Below are 20,613 nucleotides of genomic sequence, written 5' to 3' on the forward strand. Positions count from 1 at the left end.
TGGGAGCCAGCCTACCTGGCTCACCGGCTCGTTGACCTCTGCAAATCCCTTCACATCTTGCATCGGCTTCTTCTTCTTCCGCAAAGGGAGATAAGAGCCGTGCTGACGGCCCGGGCTTCCATGAGTGTGTCAAGTAGCAGCAGGGTGTGCGTCATCCCCCAGGAGGCGGCGGCGTGGTACGCATCTCAGCTTCTGGCGTCCCACAGCGGGCCCCGGGAACAAGGCAGGAGGCAGGGCTGGACGGGCTAGTGACCACGCGGCAGGCAGCGCCTCCGCTGACCCCTTTCGGGGCTTAGGGCTGGGCCAGGCGGTGACGCAGGACACAGCCCCGCCCCGGTGGGCTTCCAGGCTGACACCATCACGCTGCTAGCCAGCATGAGGGGGTCTGGACACGCATGAGTCATAGAGGATCCTCCTGGCAGAGGCTGGGAAGTGCGTGCCCAGTGTGTAAACGCAGGGTCGGGGGACCGGCCCCCGCTGCTCCCACAAGGCGGAAGGGCAGGTGGGCCCCTAGCACCAGTGGCTGCCCTATCTCTGCTCACGACATGCTGTCCAGTTCTGTGGCCGCAGTGCGGCCAGGGCAAGATCGGACTCACTATCACATAGTGGTTTCCTTTAAACCAGCGATATTCGTCATCACCACGTCATCATCAGGGACATCATTATGATTTCCTAACATATATGGGGTGCTTATTATGGGCCAGGCACTGTTTTTTGTAAGCACTTTGCTCCTACTGAGTTATTTACTTCTCCCATCAACTCCCAGAAAGGACTTCTCTGTAATGCAGTTTTAAGAGGGGGAAATTGACATTTTCACTGGATGCAAAGCAAAGGCAGCCGCCAGTCGTGTGGGTGAGCAGGAGAGTAAGGGCCTGGCCGCAGGCGGGGAGACCCTCCCTTTAAGCCCTGTGGGGTGTTGATCAGCCACTTCCCTTTCTGTGCCTTAGTTTACTCATCTGTACAAGATGGGGCTGGCTTCAGGGAGTCTGCATCTTACTGGCTGTAGTCCCTCAGTTTTTTACTAGATTGTTCTAGTTGACGTGTCTCAGGTCAGTTCCCAGCCCCACCCATCTCCTGGGCTGTCTTAAGCATTTAGGTCCAAGGAAGTCTCACTCTGTCTGTGTTTCTGTCTCTCTTTCTCTATCTCTCTCTCCCTCCCTCCTTCACATGCATACACACACACACACACACTCACAGGCACACAAAGTTCCCCAGGTCCTTCCCTCAGGGCCCCTCCAACACTGGCAGCCTGGCTGTGAGAGGGGTCTCCATTCATTTTAGGAGCTGGGTCAGAAAAGGCTAGACTCAGTAGGAACCAGAGGACCCCCACAGTCTGGACAACAGCTATGCTGAGACTCTCCCCATCCCCAATTCCCTCTACCCTTACCTCACTGGCTCCCCACCCCTGGGCTCCAGGCCCAGAGAGCACTGACCCGAAGTTGACCCTCTGACAGCCCCCCTCTGCTCTCCCTAAACCACCCATACTGCTGGTCTCTGGGCCCCCCACTCTACCGTCCCTCCCACCCCCACACCCTAGATGCTCAGTGCTGGGCCCTGGTCCCACTGACCCTCCCTCCTTCTCCCCCATATACTGTGCTGTACCCTGTTATGTCCTACCCCTCTCACCCTTTGCTAACCAAAACTCATCTCCAGTTAAAATTGTTCCTTGGGGTTAAGGAGACCGCAATCTCCCTTCCACAAGGCCACCTCAGCCTATCCCTAGGGTCTTTGCCCAAGATTCCTAGCCCACCCTGACTCCAGTCACAACACCCCTCCCAATCCCCATGGCAACCTTGGCAAGACCTGGAGGCAAGGAGGGCAACCAGAATTAGACACCTCCCACCCCAGTAATGGCTTCTGTGGGGAGCTAGGGATATTCCCCCTGCCACACCAGCATATTATCCAGGAGTGTGAAAGCAAAACCATTCAGACTCACTATCCATCAGCCACTGAGCCCCCTGCCCCTGCCGGGTTCTGGGGTTGGGATCCTATCCAGCCTTTACCCACATTCCAACCTTTCCACATCTTTTCAGACCAACTTTTATCTCACTTACTCTTCCCTGGATTCGGGCAGACATGAATCTATATCCCGACTCTGTCAATTACTTGCTTGCTGTGCAACATTTGAGAAGTCACATAACATCTCTGAGCCTAAAATGGAAATGCTGATACCCTCCTCAGGAATGTTTGGATGAATGTAGGGGAATGAGTAATGAATGAGGAAGCACCCGAGTTGGATCTGCTAGATCGTAGGGTTCAGAAATATTTGTTCCCCTCCCTTTCTCCTCTTGGCCTGAAGCTCTCCCCCGCCCCACCCTCTTTCATCAGGCAGCTCAAGGAGCCCTTCTGCACCCTTGCCTTTGAGAAGACCTTCCAGACCCTCCCACCCTTTGGCCTCTAGTGGACTTGGGAGGGGCAGGAAGTGAGGTGGGGATGGAGGAAGTACATTAGCCAAAGCTCTGTGTGGCGGGAGACAGCATGTAAAGTGAGAGGGTTCCTGTGTGGATTGGAGAAGCAGCTTCCACTCCGCCCACTGGCTGACCTCTTGGGTCAGGTCACTTCCCTGAGGGGTGGGTGTGAGCACTCCTGGATAATCTGTTTTGGCTCCTTCTCCCCATGCACTCTCAGACTTTCTCTGAACCCCTGAACCTCTCTGGCAGGGGACAGGGTCTGAGCCCCATGGGCTGAGTCACCAAGGCTCCTTTGGTCTTTGGCTTCTGCCTTGCTGAGGCCCGAGAGCACAAGTGATGGGAGGGGAAGAGGGGAGAGGAGTCAGAGTGCCTGACCCCTCTCCCAGCAGGCCCTGGCTTTGGCAGTGCTGTGCTCCTTCCCTAAGGGGACAGCGCCTGTCCTGCTGGCGCCCCTCCCAGGGTAGCAACACTGACTATGGTTCTAGTAAGAGTGCCCCCCCACCCCACCCCTTCAGGACCCGGGGTGGTAATGACTCCCCATGGTCTCTAGTCCCTAGAGCTGCACCATCACCTAGGACTGCCCACACTCTCCATGCTCCCTTCATTACGCTTTCTGCAATGAACCCTCAGGAAGTACCATCTGCTTCTGGCAAAGACCCAACTGATCTGAGCACCCAGTTCATCAGCCACTCCCCACCCCGTCCCTGGACCAGACTGCAGCCCAGCTGGGAGATGGAAGCTCAAAACACTGAATTAAAATCATGGAGGAATCCACCCAGCCTCCCTGATCCAGGAGAGGCTCCAGCTCTGGCTCTGGGTAACAAGAGTGGAAACCCAGGCCAGGGGCCAGGCACACCCTGTCACCCTTGCCTGCCTCTGCCTGGCTGGGGACAGCAACATGAAGGAAGGGGGAAAAAGCTCCCCTCAACCACATTCTGGGCCGCGCAGAGAAGTCGGGGAAGAAGGAACAGACCCTCTTCCCCACAGGAAACTCCTTGTCAGACTGGGAGCTCCATGTCTCCCCCATCTGACTAGCTGAGCGCGGGGGCTGGTCTCATTCATTTGTTTTCTTATTATCCACAGCATCTATCTCAAACAACAAACAACTCCTCAGTGCAAACCTTAGAGACACGGACAAGTGCAAAGCATGATCCACCACCACCCGCTCCCCCCTCCCTGCCACCTGGAGAGAAGGTGTCTCTAAAAGGCCCACAATGCAGTGAAGCTCCTGCTCTGCAGGTGGTCCGGAGCTGGTCCCTGGAGCTCTTGCCTGGCTTCAATCCCATCTTACCAACTCAACACCTGTATACCTGTGGGCAAGCCCCTTCAACTTGAGGTGGCCAACGGGTCCCAGTTCTCTGGTCACTGCCCTAGGAAAGTGCTATCTCTGAAGGCACTTGAGTAAAGGAGTGGGACAGTTGTTCGCTCTACTTAACCTCCCCATGCCTCAGTTTCCCCCTATGTGCCAATAGCGTCTGCCTCCGGAGGAAAACCGTGGTGTAGAGGGTATGAGTTCATGCAAATCCAGAACCTAGAAAGCACCTACATGAAGTCAGCTCTGTACAATTTACCTTCTTGGTCTGAGTTTCCCAGGAGCAGATCATGGGGTAGGATCTGGGTGTGAAGTAGGTGACTGGGGACGTGGCTCTAAAGAGCACCAGTAAAGAAGAAAACTATGGGAAGAAAAGGAGAGCAACCCAGAGAGTTGACGGGCAGGGGAGGGCTGCTGGGCCGTGGGGCTCCAGCTCAATGCAGAACTCTGGCTGGAACGTGCCTCAGAGCTGCCCATCCCTAGGGGCAAGGAAATGGAGGCATATGACCTTCACTCCCATTTCTCACAGCTTGAGGCTGCTGCCTGAGAGGGAGGTGTTTCCTGCCTGGCACATGTGGCAGAAGTCTGCAGAGTACATGGGAACAGGTCAGTGCGGAGCAGGCAGGGCGCTGTTGCGTAACATGTACATGTTAACTACACTCGGACTGGGCAGGAGACATGGAAGCAGAGGAGGCACCTGTCCCGCTATGGGAAAGGGGGTCAAGGCAGGAGAAGATATTTCCCGGGTGAGCTTTGAAGCATGAATCCAAGTTTTCTAGGCAAAGCAGGAAGCAGGCCTCTCCCAGGATGGGCTCACAATAAATATTTCAATGAATGCCAAAGAAGTCCTGAAAGATTCAAATGCTTGAGTTAGTGGGACTGATTCATGGCCAGTCAGTGGAGGAACTGACATGGTCAGATGCCTGTGGGCATCAGGAAAGGCTGGATCAAGGCATAAGGACTTAAGCAGGTCCCCGGTTGACAGGTGAGGAGGAGGGAAGGCAGGCCATGTGAAAAAACATCAAGAGCAAAGGCAGAAAAGCAGGAATGGGTAGGGTTAGAAAGTGATGCCAAGGAAAGGGAAGGAAGGGGAATGAAGGGAAGGAAAAATTAAGGAAAGGAAAGGAGAAAGAGAAAGGAAGAACTGAACTTGGGGGGAGGAGAAAAAGAGACAGAGATGCAAAAAGCTCAATCACAGGGGTAAAGAGGGAACCACAGAGTCCTGCTTCACAGAGGTCCAAGGAAGAGAGTGAGAACAAGGCAGTATCAAGTTCTCAGGAACTGAGTCCTGCCCAGAGCGGAGGCATGAGCCATCTGGGAAGGCTTCCCAGAGGAGGCCAGCCCTGAGCCAGCAGCTGCTGTGAGCCCAAGAAAAGGAGCTGCAGGGGCCCTGAGAGTGAGAGAGAGCAGAGAGCAAGGCTCTGCCAGCAAGCCAGAAGGAGGGCGTGTTCCAGTGGTTAGTACCAGAGCTGCACAAATATTGTTGTTTTGACTGGTAGTGGGGATTGGTTTATTTTTCCCCGGGAACCACAAGTGTGATGCACAGGTTCATTTTAGAACATGACACCGGGGGAAGAGCGACAATCTTGGCCTTGCCTTTCCCACTTCTGGTGAGAGGCACACATGCACACCCGCATGAAAACAGATGGGCACGCGAGTGCACGTACACACACGTGTGCGCTCATATACACACCCACACATACAGAGCCATAAAAAATAACCCAAACCACAAATGTTTAATCCACCAACGCCAAGTGTCTGCTGGAAATATCTCAGTTGTCACCATGGTAAGAGTGTCCCACTTTTTTATATGCAAAACACTTGCAACACTTGCAAGAGGGCCTGGAATATAAACATCTTTACTATCACTTGGCAGCTGAATAGCCCAGTGGGTAAGAGCTTGGACGCGCAGCCGCAGCATCTGAGTTCGGAGCCCAGCTCCACTATTTACCAGATGTGTGACAGCGGACACCTTGCTTAACCTCTCCGTTCCTTCATCTAACATAGGGATAACGACACTACCTCACTCAAACGTTTCTAAGAGTAAATGCATCAATACATAAAATGAACATAGAAAATGGCCTTACTCGGAACAAATATTACAGACATGATGGTCATTGTCATCGTCATCACCATCACTCCTGTCCATGAAATGCCCAACTCCTCGAAGCCTAGGCCATAGACTCGCAGCCCTCCTACCCCACAACTTCCCACTGAAAACCAACCACATGCTAGCCAATAGTGCCCCAAGACCAGGTGGGACAGAGAGAGAAAGCATGATGCTGTGCATTCAACAGGAAATGTCAGATGCCTAGGAATCCTTGATTACAAGATGGTGCAAACCTCCCCCTTCCACCCCAAAACTACATAACTACATCCAGGGCCTGACACCACAGCTACACCCCTCCCCACCAACCTGCTTCAGGCATCTCTTGGGAGAAGGCAGAGCCATTTCCCATCTGGCAGAGACCCTGCCTGTATCAGCAAAGCTAAGTTCCAGGGGAAGGGATGGCAGACGAACTAAAGCTTGCATCTGGTCAGGGTGAAATCTCCGTTGGTGGTGGGGTTTGTCTGGGGACAGAGAAGGTAAAGGCCAGTGGGCGCTGTTTCCAGATTCGGCTCAGAGCAGTAGTCCTCAGACCTGACTATGCACCCACAGCCCCTGGAGGGCTTGTTGGAACACAGATTGCTGGCCCAATCCCTGATCTATGTGATTATTAGGACGATCTGCTTTTCATACAAGTTCCTATGTGGAAGCTACTGGTCCAGGAAGTACACTTTAAGAACCACTGGTTTAGGACCCTGACCCTGAATCACAGTTTTACTCCCCAGAGCTGCGTGACCTTGGTCAGGTCACATAACTTTTTGGGTCTCAGTCTTCCCACTTCTAAAGCCAGGACTCTAATACCTGTCCTCAGGAGCCTATGAGGATTCCAGAAGGACATGGAGACAAAGTGGCCAACACAGAGCCTGACTCCCAGTAGATAGACACTGTGACTGTTGTCATTCTTCCTCTAGCGTCTGGAACTGGTGGCTTTCCTCTAGCATCTGCTCTTTCCCAGTAATGGCTGCCCAGAATAAAGACTTCATTTTTTTGAGGCAGTGCAGCCTTACGATAAGAACTTAGAGTTGTAGAGATGTTTGGCTCAGTAGGTTAAGCGTCTGCCTTCGGCTCAGGTCATGAACTCTGGGTCCTGGGATTGAGTCCCACATATAGTTCCCTGCTCAGCGGGGTGTCGCTTCTCCCTCTGCCTGCTGCTCCCCCTGCTTGTGATCTCTCTCTCTTTCTCTCTAAATAAATAAAATCATTTTAAAAAAAAGAACTGAGAGTTGTATACTAGGTGGGGTGTTGTTTTGCTACTGAAACAGAGATGCAAAATGGAGAAATGTATTTATGTTTCATATAAAGGCCTACTAGGTTGTCTATGACCCTTCTATCTTGTTCTATCATTCTCAGTATAAGGCCTTCATCTCATCATACAGCATGGCTGTTCCAGTTCCTGCCATCACATCTACATCCCAGCCAGTGGGAAGGAGAGAAAGGAAAAAGGTCATACTTGTTCCCTTTCAGGTCACAACTAGTAGCTGTAAATATCATTTCTATTCACACTGTATTGTTTGGAAGTCAGTCACATGACTATATCACATGACCACGTCAGCCGACCAGGTATATAGTCAGTTAAAAATGCCATTACTCTGTCAGAAGGGGTGAATGGCCGCCGTGAATGGCAACTGGATAGAGTCACTTTGTGTGCACAGCCTCTAGGATTTGTCCTTAAAGGAAAGGAGTATTCCCTTTTTCAGTCCTTACTTCTTCCTGTTGTTGGAATATTCTAGACATGATGGTAGAAGCTTGAATGGCCCCTTTGGACCATGAGCTGAGAGCTGTGTTAAGGAAGTAGACTGACTACGTAGGACGACTACAGCCCTAACCATGATGCAGCCACACCAGCCCTGAGCTGCTTCCCTCTGGGCTTGGTTTACCAGAGAGAGAAATATGCCTTCACTTCATTTAACCCACTGCTATTTGGGATTTTCTGTCCCTGGCAGCTAAACTTAATCTTAACTATTGGTTTTCTTCCCAGCACTGAGCTACTCCTCTCTTAGCACTCCAGCTCGGCTTCCCCAAATTGTCAGCTGTCCCATGTTCTGGGAAATGGGAGGGAAGGGGGGACTCATGGGACACTCTGATATTTTACTCACCCCTGGCCCTGTGATGCTTGTGATCACTGAAAAGTGGCCCCAAGTCTTCATCTTTTCCTAGATCCCTCCCATTTGCAGACTGACTCTGCAATGCTTTCCCACGCTCTGTGTGACTTGCTTTGGCCAATGGGGTGTTAGCAAATGAGAGGCCCACAAAGCCTCAAACAGTACTTAAGAGTTTGAGCTTCTCCTTCTCTCTCTCTTTCTATGTCTGGCTCTGGCTCTGTCTGCCATAGCCACGAGAACATTTCTGGACTAACCTGCTGGAGGAAGAGAGGCAATGGAGCTGGGCATTTTATTTCAGAAACAAGAACCAAGGCTCAGAGAACATGAACTGCCCATGGGCGTCTCTAGTATAAAATGCGGGAAGGAAGGAAGTGCCAACGTCCTCAACACCTGCCATATGCCTGGACTCATCAGTTCATTTCACCGAGGTGGTAATACCAGGGGTTCTGTCCAGCCAGGCTTCTGTTCAGCCCACCTGGGATTAAAGCCCTGGGTCTCCACGCTGCCCCAGAGTGTCCCCAGAGACAGCCCCTGACCCTGCTTCTCCTAACTTGTCCCAGTGCAGAGTCAGACCCAAAGTGTTTTTCCTTGAGGACAGACCTCCAGGCTGTTAAGTCAAGTGTATTAGTCAGCTCAGGCAATTGTAACAAAATACCATAGACTAGGGGACTTAGAAACGGCAGACATTTATTTCTCTCCGTTCTGGAGGCTGGGAAGTCTGGGATCAGGGTGCTGGTGTGTGGTGAGTGCCGCTCCTGGTTCATAGATGCCATATTTTCATTGTGTCCTCATGTGGTGGGTGGGGACAGGGAGCTTTCTCCAGCATCCTTTGCAAGGGCACTAATCCCATTCACACAACTTCTACCCTCATGGGCAAAGCACCTCCCAAGCCCGGACCTCCTGATACCATCACTTTGGAGGCAGTGTTTCAACATGCAAATTTTGAGGGGAAACAATCAGCTGTTAGCCTCAGCTGCACTTTCCAGCCTCATCTTCCTTGTCCCTCATAACACATTGGCACGTGTGTGGCTATTCTCTGCTGGATTTCCTGCTGCTCACCTAGACACACTTCTCAGGCATAGCAGGATAGTAGTTTTTTCTTTATTTTCTTTTAAGATTTTATTTATTTATCTGACAGAGAGCCATAGATCACAAGTAGGCAGAGAGGCAGGCAGAGAGAGAGGGGGAAGCAGGCTCCCCGCAGAGCAGAGAGCACGATGCGGGGCTTGATTCCAGAATCCCGAGATCGTGACCCGAGCTGAAGGCAGAGGCTTAACCCACTGAGCCACCCAGGTGCCCCGTTTTTTCTTTATTTTTGTCCTTCTTTTATACTTTCCTCTTTTCCTTCCTTCCTCCCTCTTTTCTCTTCCTTCCTACATTCGTACCTTCCTCCCCTCCTTCCCTCTTTCCCTCTTTCTTTCCTTCCTTTCTGAAATGGAGGATGACTGACCTTCTTTGTCAGGTAAAGGTTTGCTTCTGGTGAACACTTAGCTACTCAAATGCAGGGCCACCAAGCACCCATTGTTCTGAGCTTGGGGGAGCAGGTGGACAATTAGTGAAATCCTTAGAGATATTCAGAGAGAGGAATGTGCCATACCAGTTACAACAATGACCTATGGCCATGAGATTTGCAGGCAGATGAGACTACAGGGCTTTAGTCCTCTCTGACGCCATTGTTAACCTCAGCCCCCAGCCCCTTGGGACTGAGAAGCCCCCTGAGAATGTTGTCAGCTACAGATAACAGAATTCCAGAGGGAGATGTTGGAGCTCCTGCAGTAGGGCCCTTGGAGCCTAGAAACTTTAACTGGAGTCCTAGCTGCCTCCCAAACCTCATGGCCAGCTCTATTTTCTGCAAATGTTGGTTTTTCCCAAGGTTCATCCTTAGGCCATCTTTTTTTCTCATTCCATATTTTCCCCCTAGGCCATCAGTGCCTGCCAAGATTTCAACAACCAACCACAGCTTGACCTCTCTCAAATTTTCATCTCTAAATCAGATTTCTCCTTTGAGTTTCTGAAGCTAAGCAGTTGAGATCATCACCTTCTAATCATCTACTGGTCAGGAGGGCCATATTGTTCACGTTGCTCAGGAAGGAGGAAGAGGAAGAGAGTTGCTCCACACTCCCCACGTTTTCAAGGAGATTTCTTTCTCTTCTTTTTTTTTTTTTTAAGATTTTATTTTTTTATTTGACAGAGATCACAAGTAGGCAGAGAGGCAGGCAGAGAGAGAGGAGGAAGCAGGCTCCCTGCTGAACAGAGAGCCTGATGTGGGGCTCGATCCCAGGACCCTGAGATCATGACCCAAGCCAAAGGCAGCAGCTTAACCCACTGAGCAACCCAGGTGCCCCTCAAAGAGATTTCTTAAAGATCCAGGAACCCATGGGCTTCTATTTCATGGGCTAGAAGTTTGTCACAAGATCACATCTCACTCCAAGGGAAGTTGGGAAATATAGTGCTTTAGCCAGATGACAAGAAGCCCAGGGCACCACTGGTCTGGTCTCTGCCTACCTCATCAGGCTCGTTTTCTGTGTCGCTGTCATACAGAGCCTTCTTCCCTCAGCAAAGGTCACACTGACCCTCTCTTAGTTCCTCAGACAAGCTCGGTTCTCTGAAGTTTTTGCATAAACTGTTTCCTCTGCCTAGAACAACATATAGGCTCTCCCCTCACTCCGCCCCACATGCTCAACTCCTTACCTGTCAGTGCCATCTCCTCAGAGACCTTACCAGAAGGAAGGCATGACCCTGCTTGAAAGCTCTAACATCTCCCCAAAACCTTTTTCCATAGTACTTAGAAGTTTGTAATTACATATTTATTTTGGTGTTTATTTCAATTCAATTCAATTCAATTCCTATTATATGCAGCACCTCCTCCTGGTCCCAGTAACTAGCCCTCAAGGGCTCCCTTTCAGATAATTTCTCTGAATTTGCTACTTGCCCTTGAGGGACTGGGACCACACCAGCCAGTAGACTTGGGCAAATCATGACTTGAGAGAGTAAAGACTGTGTTCTAGTCCATCCTTTCCAGGGTCTGGGTGGCCTAGTGGCAGTCAGGGCCAGTGGACAGGGACGGGTGGGGAGCATGGAGCAGGCTCCTGGAGAATGAGTCCTGGATCAGCTCTGTCACCCACTGGATATGAGACCTTGAGCCAGTGACTACACCTCTCTGGACTTTAGTGTCCTCATTCATAAAAGGAGTAAGTCTCCCAGCCTGACTTTGGATGAATGTTCTCTGAAAAAATGACCAAGACCTTTCTGAAAAATCCTCGATGGGCTTTGGGCTTCATTCATTCACCATTTTTTCATAGACTCATTGACACATATTTATTGAGTGTCTTGTCTGTAACAGGAATGATTCTGGAGCTGAGGAGTCACAGGCAACCCAGTCAATGAGGAATGGGGTCAAGGATGTAAAAATGTCAACAAGCGATCCCAGTTCTGTCTAGAAAGAGAGGGCCCCACCTACAACCTTTAGTGGCTTGAAGGCTGTGTGGGTCATCTACAGTCACTGGCTCGCTTGTGTCTGGAACGGACTGTTGTTGACTGAGACCTACCACACCTCCATGTGACCTAAGCTTGCTCATGACATACTGGCTGCTGGGCAAGTGTGAGCCCTGAGGGGAGGTAGAAGCTGCACTGCCCCATACAGCCTAGCCTGGGAAGCCACACAGGATACTCGCGCTGCCTTCTGTCCATCCAGGCAGTCCCAAGCTCCCACCCAGTTTCCATGGGATGAGGAAATAGAGACCACTTCTTCTGGAAGAGCATGTGGGGAAGCAACTGGTCTGTGACCATTTTTGGAAAATACAGTCTACCATGCAGGTGGAGAGGGGAACTCTTTACATTTTTTCCCACTATTTTGTTTATTGTGGTAAAACACATGTAACATTAAATGTATCACCGCAACCATTCTGAAGCGTACAATTCATGTTGTAGAGCAACCATCCCTGCTATCCATCGCCTAACTCTTTGTCTTATAAATCTGAAACTCTGTACCCATTAGACAATAATTCCCCATGCCCTCCTCACCCCTGTCCCTGACAACCACTGTTCTACTTTCTCTCTGATTTGACTATTCTAAGCTCCTCATATAATTGTCATCCTACTGTATTTATTTTTTTTTGGTGGTTTATTTTATTTAGCATCCTCGAGATTCATTCATATTATAGTATACTACATAATTTCTGTCCTTTTTAAGGCTAACAGATATACCATTGTGAGGATAGGCCACATTTGCTCATCCGTTCATCCATTAATGGACACTGGATTGCTTCCCTATTGTGGCCATTGTGAACAATGTTGTTATGAGAAGTGCCTGGGTGGCTCAGTCGGTTAAGCCTCTGTTTTCAGCTCAGGTCGTGATCTCATGATGCTTCTCCCCCTGCTCATGTTCTCTTTTTCTCTTTCTCTCTCTCAAATAAATAAATAATCTTTTAAAAAAAATAATACTATCATGAACATGGGTGTACAAACCTCAATTGGAGATCTTGTTTTCAGTTCTTTTGGGTAGATATCCAGAAATGAAATTGCTCTTTCCAGTAATTCTATTTATAATTTTTGGAAGCACAGCAATACTGTTTTCCACAGCTACTACCCCACTTTTTAAAAAGATTTTATTTCTTTAATTGACACACAGGGAGAGAAAGCACAAGCAGGGGGAGTGGCAGGCAGAGGGAGAGGGAGAAAAAGACTCCCCACTGAGCAGGGATCCCAATACGGGAGTCCATCCCTGGACCCTGGGATCATGACCTAAGCCAAAGGCAGACCCTTAACCAACTGAGCCACCCAAAGTAGCCATCCACTACTACACCATTTTAAACTCCCACCAACAGTGGACGAGGGTTCCAGCTTCTCTAAGTCAGTACTTGTATTGTTTGTTTGGTTTTGGATAGTAGTCATCCTAATGGGTATGCAATCATATCTCATTGTAGTGTTGGCTTGCATATCCCTAATGATTCTAATAATTAATGCTGTTGAGCATCTTTTCATAGGCTTACTTTTTTTTTTTTTTTAATGTTTCCCCTATTTTTCACTCCCCGATCCTTGTAGTTCCCCTAAGGGCTTGGGGTTGAGACACAAAGGCCAGAGTCTTTTCTGCTTCCTGATTTGTTGTGGCCCACCCTTGAGAGAAGAGGACACCACATCACACCACACAAACTCCTCACCCAGCTGTGAGGAGAGGTACTCTGGGAGCCTGAGGAAGAACTTCCCCCCAGGCCTGGAGCATGAGAGACAGGAATATGCAGGATGAGTAAGAGGACGTATGATTAAGAGTCAGACTGTTGGGGGAGAAGAATGGGGCACATGATTGAGATGAGGGGAAAAGTGTTCTATATTGAGAGGAACAGCATGTGCAAAGCTTCTGACGGAAGAAAGAAAAGGATGTCAGAGTCTAGAAAGAGGAAAGAGATGAGGATAGAGATAGCCAGACCAGTTGGACTTTGTCTGGATTCTAGGGAGAGAGGATTTAAAGAGTTTTAAACCAAAAAATAAGATAAGATCTTGAGATAAGAGTCAAAGATTATTTTGAAGAAAATGTCAACAAAATGAAAATACAATCTATGGGAATAGGAAAGAATACCTGCAGACCATGGTGGGCTAATATCGAAAATGTATAAAGAATTCAAGTGCTTCGATAGCAAAAAAACAAAACAAAACAAAACAAAACAAAAAAACCCACAAATAATTTTTTTAATTAAAATGGGCAAAGGACCTGAATAGACATTTTTCCAAAGAAGACCTATGAATGGCCAACAGGTCCATAAAAAGGTACTCAATGTCATTAATCACCAGGGACCTGCAAATCAAAACTACCATGAGATATCACGTCACACCTGTTGGAAGGGCTGTCACTGAAAAGGGAAGAGATAAATACCGGACCCCTTATCCACTAATGGTAGGATTGTAAACTGGGGCAGCCACCATGTTTCTACACTGTTTCCACAGTATAACAGGTCCTCAAAAAATTAAAAATAGGAATATCATATGATCAAGCAAGTCCACTTCTGGGAATATATCTGGACATATGAGATATCTGCACCTCCATGTTCACTGCAGCATTATTTACAGGAGCCAAGATATGGAATATAACCTGAGAGTCCACTGACAGTTGAATGGGTGGAGGAAATGTGTATGGGTACAAGGGAACATTATTCAGCCATAAAAAAGAAATTCTACCATTTGTGACCACATAGATGAAGCTGGAGGGCATTATGCTAAGTCAGATAAGTCGGACAAAAAGATACAATCTGTGATCTCACATTTGGAAATCTTAAAAAAAAAAGAAGAAGAAGAAAAGGGGGAAGGAAGGAAGGCGGGAGGGTGGGAAGGAGGAGGGAAGGAAAGGAAAGAACTCATAAAAAGAGAACAGATTTGTGGTTACCAGAGGCAGGGGGTCGGGGAGGGGAAATTAGATGTAGGTAGTTGAAAGGTACAAACTTCTGGTTAGGGGCGAGCTAAGCCCTGGGGAGTTAAGGTGTAGCACAGTGACCATCGTTAATACTGCCATATAGTGTGTTTGAAAGTTCCTAAAAGAGTAGATACCAAAAATTCTAATCACAAGGAAAAAACATTCTTTTTTCTCTTTGTTTATATATCCATATGAGACGATGGATGTTAACTAAACTTACTGTGAAAGTCATTTCACAATATACAGAAGTCCAGTTGTCATACTGTCCATCTAAAACTTACGCTGTACTGTATCTCAATGACTTCACAATGAAACTGGGGGGAAAATGAAGTGAAATGGATTTGAGAAGCATTTGGAGGACAGAAACTTTGGGTCTTGGGACTGGTTTGGAGCAAGAAGGGGAAGCTCCCTGAGCTCAAAGAAGCTCCTCCTCAGGGCATGAAACCTCCAGACCCCGCCAGGAGCTGCTGTGTGCCACACGCCTGCCTGTCAAGTGGCCAGCCTTGTGGGCATGACAAGGCCTTCTGGAATCAGATATGGCAGACATCCCCAACTGTCCCTGGATTCACTAACTGCCTAAATCCATTAATGGGGTTCCTCTCAAGTCTCTTCAAGGGAACAGAGCCAAGTCGTCCCTGGAAGGAAGAGCCATAGAGCCCTACACACAGGGAAGCACATCCCCAACCCGTCACCCAGCCCTGTTCACATCTTTAGGTAGCTAAGTGACCGTGGACCTTCAACTAGAATATCTGGGTAAGGGAGGTAAGGAAGGTCAGAGACCTTTTATTTTTTTTTAAGATTTTATTTCTTTATTTGAAAGAGCAAGAGTGCACAAGTGTTGGGGAGGGGCAGAGGGAGAGGAAGAAACAGACTCCCTGCTGAGCAGGGAGCCCAATGCGGGGCTTGATCCCAAGACCCCAAGATCATAACCTGAGCTGAAGGCAGATGCTTAACCCACTGAGCCACCTGGGTGCCCCGATAGAGGCCTTCTTGCACAGCTGAGGTTGGGTGGCAGGTTTACTCCAGGACTAAATTTAAGGCCACATGAGCCCTGTGCCACTTGCACTAGGCTCCCACCACTGGCACCATTATGCCACCATTTTGCTTTGGCCGCAAAGCTAAAGGATAAATGTGCCCCATCTTCCTGCAACATCCATTTGACTCAAAGAATGTGAGGAAAATAATATTATTTTTGTATCAAACACAGTTATGATGGAATAGAATGCAAAATTTATGTGTGGGTTTTAGATAAACAGAAGCCCTGAGATCCTATTAGGACTTTGAGCTGGCTGTTTTGAGCCAAGGCCCTTGGGGGGAATGTGGTCTAGTCCTTTTGGACACCATTCTGGTGGAAAAGTTTGAGAAAAATCAGCGTTCTTTAGCAGCCATGGTCCAAAGGACAGGCTCTGCAAAGAGTAGCTGCTGCTTCCAGGGACAGCTGTGTGTGGAAGGGGCCGCCAGGTCAAACAGGAGTCACCCTGGGCTGCCCTAAGGCAGTGACGTCAGAGTTGCCAACAATGTAGGGCATGGCAGATGTTGGCAGACTCTCTCACAGGTAGCTGACGTTCGCTTCTCCTGGTCCCAGCCAGTTATCAGCAAAGCATTCCTCTTATCTCCCCCTGAGCACAGTGCAAGCCGGTTCTGTGGCCCTCAGCAACCAGTGAAGACAGAGCCAGAGCGAGCCCAACTGGACTTCGGTCAGTCATCGGCAGGAGGAGGCAAGAGGGAAGACGGCCAGTCCTTCCACCGTCTGTTTGGTCACTGGTTTCACCTGCAGTGTCCAATTCTGTCACCTTTGCTCCCTGGTCGATGAGTAGCAGAGTGGTTCGAGGCTAGCACAGGGGACCAAAGGGCTGGGTAGCAATAGATTCAACGTGGGATGGGTGGGAGAAGAAAGGGTTACAACCCTTTGTGGTCTGATTGGGAGCGGGTAAAGGCAAGAGGAAAAAGGAACATGGAAGAGCAATGAGAGACTTTATGTCCTGGCATCTTCCTCCCCAGGAGACCACCTAGTCTGTTCCTGACAGTGGGTCCAATAGTTCCCCTGAAGAGGTATATAGTGACCCTCGGCTACAGGAGGCTTGATATGGATAAATGAGAGCTGAATATATCCCCTGGGAAATACCTGATAGAGGGGTACACAAAGCCCTGCCCTCAGGGAGCCCCAGTCTGAGGGAAGACATAGTCATGCCCTCAGGGAGTCCTAGTCTCGGGGGAGACACAGCCCTGCCTCAGGGAGCCCCAGTCTGAGGGAAAGACACAGCCTTGCCCTCTGGGAGCCCCAGTACGAGGGGAGACACAGTCATGACCTCAGGGAGTCCTACTCTGAGGGGAGACATAGTCTTGCCCTCAAGAGAGCCTCAGTCTGAGCGGGGAGACCCAGCCCTGCCCTCAGGGACCCCAGTCTGAGGGGAGACATAGCCCTGCCTCAATCTAAGACAAGGTAGTGCCCCTGTCCTCAGGGAGCCCTAGGTCTGTCAGAAGACCCTGGCTGTGCCCTAAGAGAGCCCCAGCCTGGTTGGAGTACCTCATTAGGCCCCCACAGAGGCTTTTGTCTAGCTGGCCACAGGTACTACTGTGGCTTTGCTTTGAATTCCTGTAAACAGAAGTGGGAAATCCCAGGAACTGAAACACTTTTAATCACCCTCCTTTATTGCCCTTCCCTGGGTGACTCAGCGGTAGGAAAATCACAGCTCCTGAGAGGGAGAAAGAGAGAGACAGAGAACCAAGAATGAAAACTGGAAGGGAGAGTGATGAGAGGGAGGCAGCTAGTGACACAGCCTCCACAGCAGGCCCATCTCATCCCTACAGTGGCTGCTGGTGACCAGTCGAGAGCAGCCACTGAAGCTGCTGACAGAGCCAGCGTGACCCACAACACGCTGCCCCTAGCCCCCAGGGATCCCTCACAGCAGGACTGGGCCTAGGTCCAGTGCACAGAAGTGAAGGTCTGAGTGGTCTGAGGGAGGTTGCTCACCATCCAGGACTTTGATTCCTGGTGTTTCAGGTGCATACCCTGCCCCTCAGCCAGAATGTACCCCCTTTCCCTCCGGTGTGCCCCATCCTACTCTCCTTCAGTCCCACCTGACCCGTCAGAGCTGCCATCACACCCTCTGAGCCCATACTGCTGTCATCTGACTGATTTGGGGTAGACAGGGGCTTGTGACCTTTCTTCTCCTCTCAACCTTAAGCCTCAAGAATAGGTGGGCACTTGGGTGGCTCAGTCGGTTAAGCGTCTGCCTTCAGCTCAGGTCATGATCCCAGGGTCCTGGGATGGAGCCCCACACTGGGCTTCCTGCTCAGCGGGGAGCCTGCTTCTCCCTCTGACCCCCCACCATGCTCACTTTCTCTCTCTCTCTCTCTCTCTCATTCTCTCTCTCAAATAAATAAATAAAAATCTTAAAAAAAATAATGGGTGTTGGGCCAAATGGGCCCAGTCCTTAAGAAAACGTGAATGAATGAATGAATGAATGAATGAATAAAAGAAACTAGAACCCAAACCCAGTTTTGGACAGAAGCAAGAGGGCAAGAGACATCTAGCCCCCGCTGCCTTTCCCTGGGAGCGTGGGAGGGAGACCCTCCTTGAGATGAAAAGGGTTTTAGAACTGTCTTGAAACTGAGGCTTAGCAAGGGTAAGGGCCTACCCCAAATCACATCAGTTTACCAGAAACAGAGCCAAGACTTGAACCAGGGTCCACTGTCTCGCTCTCTCTGCCTGATTCTCCACCCTTGTACCTGGACCCGGGACTCTGGGTCAGGCTGACACCCAGAGGGAGACACGCTGATCTGTCCTCGACCGGGTGGGGTGGAGCGGCATGGCCATGCCAGCGGCTGACGGGCCCCACCCACAGTGGGTACATTTCATCACCGGCAAAGTCTGGTTAAGGCTCGCCGATTCTGCGCCCAGGGAGAGCAGTGCTTTGCCAGCAAGGATCCATTTGGATCCCCCATCCCAAATTTGATGCAAGTACCCAGGACATCCCAGCCCTGGCGGCAGGGAGTGAAGGGCTGCCCGGGTACCCTTCACCTGGGGTCAGCTCTTGGGCTCCCTCAAGGCTAGGGGGTTCACAGCATAGGCTGCTCAGCTTTTCCTACCCAGCTTTTCCTACTGCCCTCAATGGCAATTGAGTTTGGAGATTATTATAAAAATCACTACTCCCGAAGCGCCTGAGTGGCTTAGTGGGTTAAAGCCTCTGCCTTCCTCTCAGGTCATGATCCCAGGTTCCTGGGATGTAACCCCACATCGGGCTTTCTGCTCAGCAGGGAGCCTGCTTCCACCTCTCTCTCTCTCTCTCTGCCTGCCTCTCTGCCTACTTGTGATCTCTGCCTGTCAAATAAAATAAATAAAATCTTAAAAAAAATTACTACTCCCACTTATTCTGCCCGTCCCTTCACAAATATTTTCTCACCCACAACACTTACTCACCCAATGAGAAGACACTGTTATTAACCCCATTTCCCAGAATGAGGATCCTGGGCCCAGAGAAGGGCAGTGACTTGCCTGGGGAGCTCAGCTGGGGCTGCCCAGCTCCAAATTCTTGCTGTTTACCACTACATGGCCAGGGCCCAGCTGCTGCCTCACCCCTCAAATTCCTCCCAAGGAGAAGGCCACCCAGAACCCTGAGAGCAGGAGACAGACTCTGGATAAATTACAAAGTGGCTGTGGGTACAAAGGGGAATGGGGGGGGGGAACCCCTGCACTCGGGCCGTAATAAAGGCCTAAACTGGAAACCCATTGGGAGTCTCCCTTTTGCCTACCTTCACCCACTAGGGAAGGGAGGAGGCAGGAACTAGCATTTAGCATGGCGCTTGTAAGATGATATTGGGACCAGGGCAGGTCGGTAATTTCCAAGTTCTTTGGTGCTGGAACCAGCTATTTGTAAGACTGGTTTCCTGGGGGTGACACCCTCTACAGAGGGGGCCCAGGGATCCACTCTTGGATCCTTCCTGGCCAGTATCGTTACTAGTGACTGGGAGGAAGACACAACTGTTCACCTGTTGAGCTTCTAGAGAGAGCTGGTGCAGAGTGGACTTAGGAACTGCGGAAGACAGAATCCAGAGGGTGATCTGCCCTGTGAATGATGCGTTTGGTGTTCTTACAACAGCCTTTGGGCCCTACTGTGTGCCAGGCCCTGGGAAATCAAGGGATAATGAGCGGTCAATGCCCTTGACGCAAGGTTGGGGTTTGAGTGGAAGGGCCGGAGCCCATGCCAGATTCAGAGGCCGCCCAGCCCCCAAGATGCAATGATTAACCTGGAGGTGGGGCCCAGGGTTGGGGGGAAGGGGGATGGGCAGGGGAGAAGCATTTATTGGAGAAGGGCTTATCTAGGCTGGCTTTGAAGGGCAAATCAGAATAATAGGGCTTCCTGTCCAGGGAGCCACTGGGATTACTGTGAAAATCAAAGGAGATAATGGAGGGGAAAGTATCTTGGGATCTGACTTTCAAAACCCCCAGGGACTCGGGGGGCCTGTTAGTTTCTAAGGGTAAGAATGCTGAGCCTCAGAAAGAGATGTGGGATCATTTATTCGCCTGAGGATGCCTCCTATGACCCTCCAGAGCCATCGGCCTTCCCAGTCCTCACTTCCGCCTCCACTGTGCCCAGTGAAAAACATGTTTGTATGGAGTTGCCACTGGGAACTATTGCTCACCCCAAGATAACCCTGTGTTACCACACTACCCTGATATCATTCCTGCCAAAACAGAAGGTTGGGCCTTTTAGTTAGCCCGAATGGCCTTATCTCATCTAGAAGCACATAGTCCACGAGATTGGGATTCCATGGAAAGAATCCTTTCACCTTCACTGTTGTCTTCAAGGTTCCTTGGGAACCCCAAGTTAACGACATCTAGCTGGGGCAACATATCTGGTCACTGGCCTCCCACCATCCTAGGGATCTCCTCCCCATTCAGCCATTCTCTGGTGATTTATTGAGCACCTAATGTATGCCAAGCACCGGGCTCAGGACTGAGCAAGAGGTACTCCCATGGGTATGTGTGTGGGTATTTATTTCTTTGTCACCTGGATGGACTTGTTCAGCAGTCCGTTTTCTCTAGAAAGCAGCTGCTGAGATGGAGGTGGGCATGGAAAGGGTTACTGGGGAGTGACTTCTGTGAAGGGCAGGATTGGGCAGATCTGACCATTCTCTACCAGCCCATCCAGGGAACTGCAGAGCAAAGATTGCCCAGCAGAGGAGCCCTGATGTCATTGGGCAAAATGACAGGCCCTAGAACCACGGCTATACTCAGCCAGAGGTCCTCAAGGTCAAAATCGGAGAGGTGAGGC

Source organism: Lutra lutra, chromosome 6, assembly GCF_902655055.1.
Source record: "Lutra lutra chromosome 6, mLutLut1.2, whole genome shotgun sequence".
Lineage (NCBI taxonomy): Eukaryota > Metazoa > Chordata > Mammalia > Carnivora > Mustelidae > Lutra > Lutra lutra.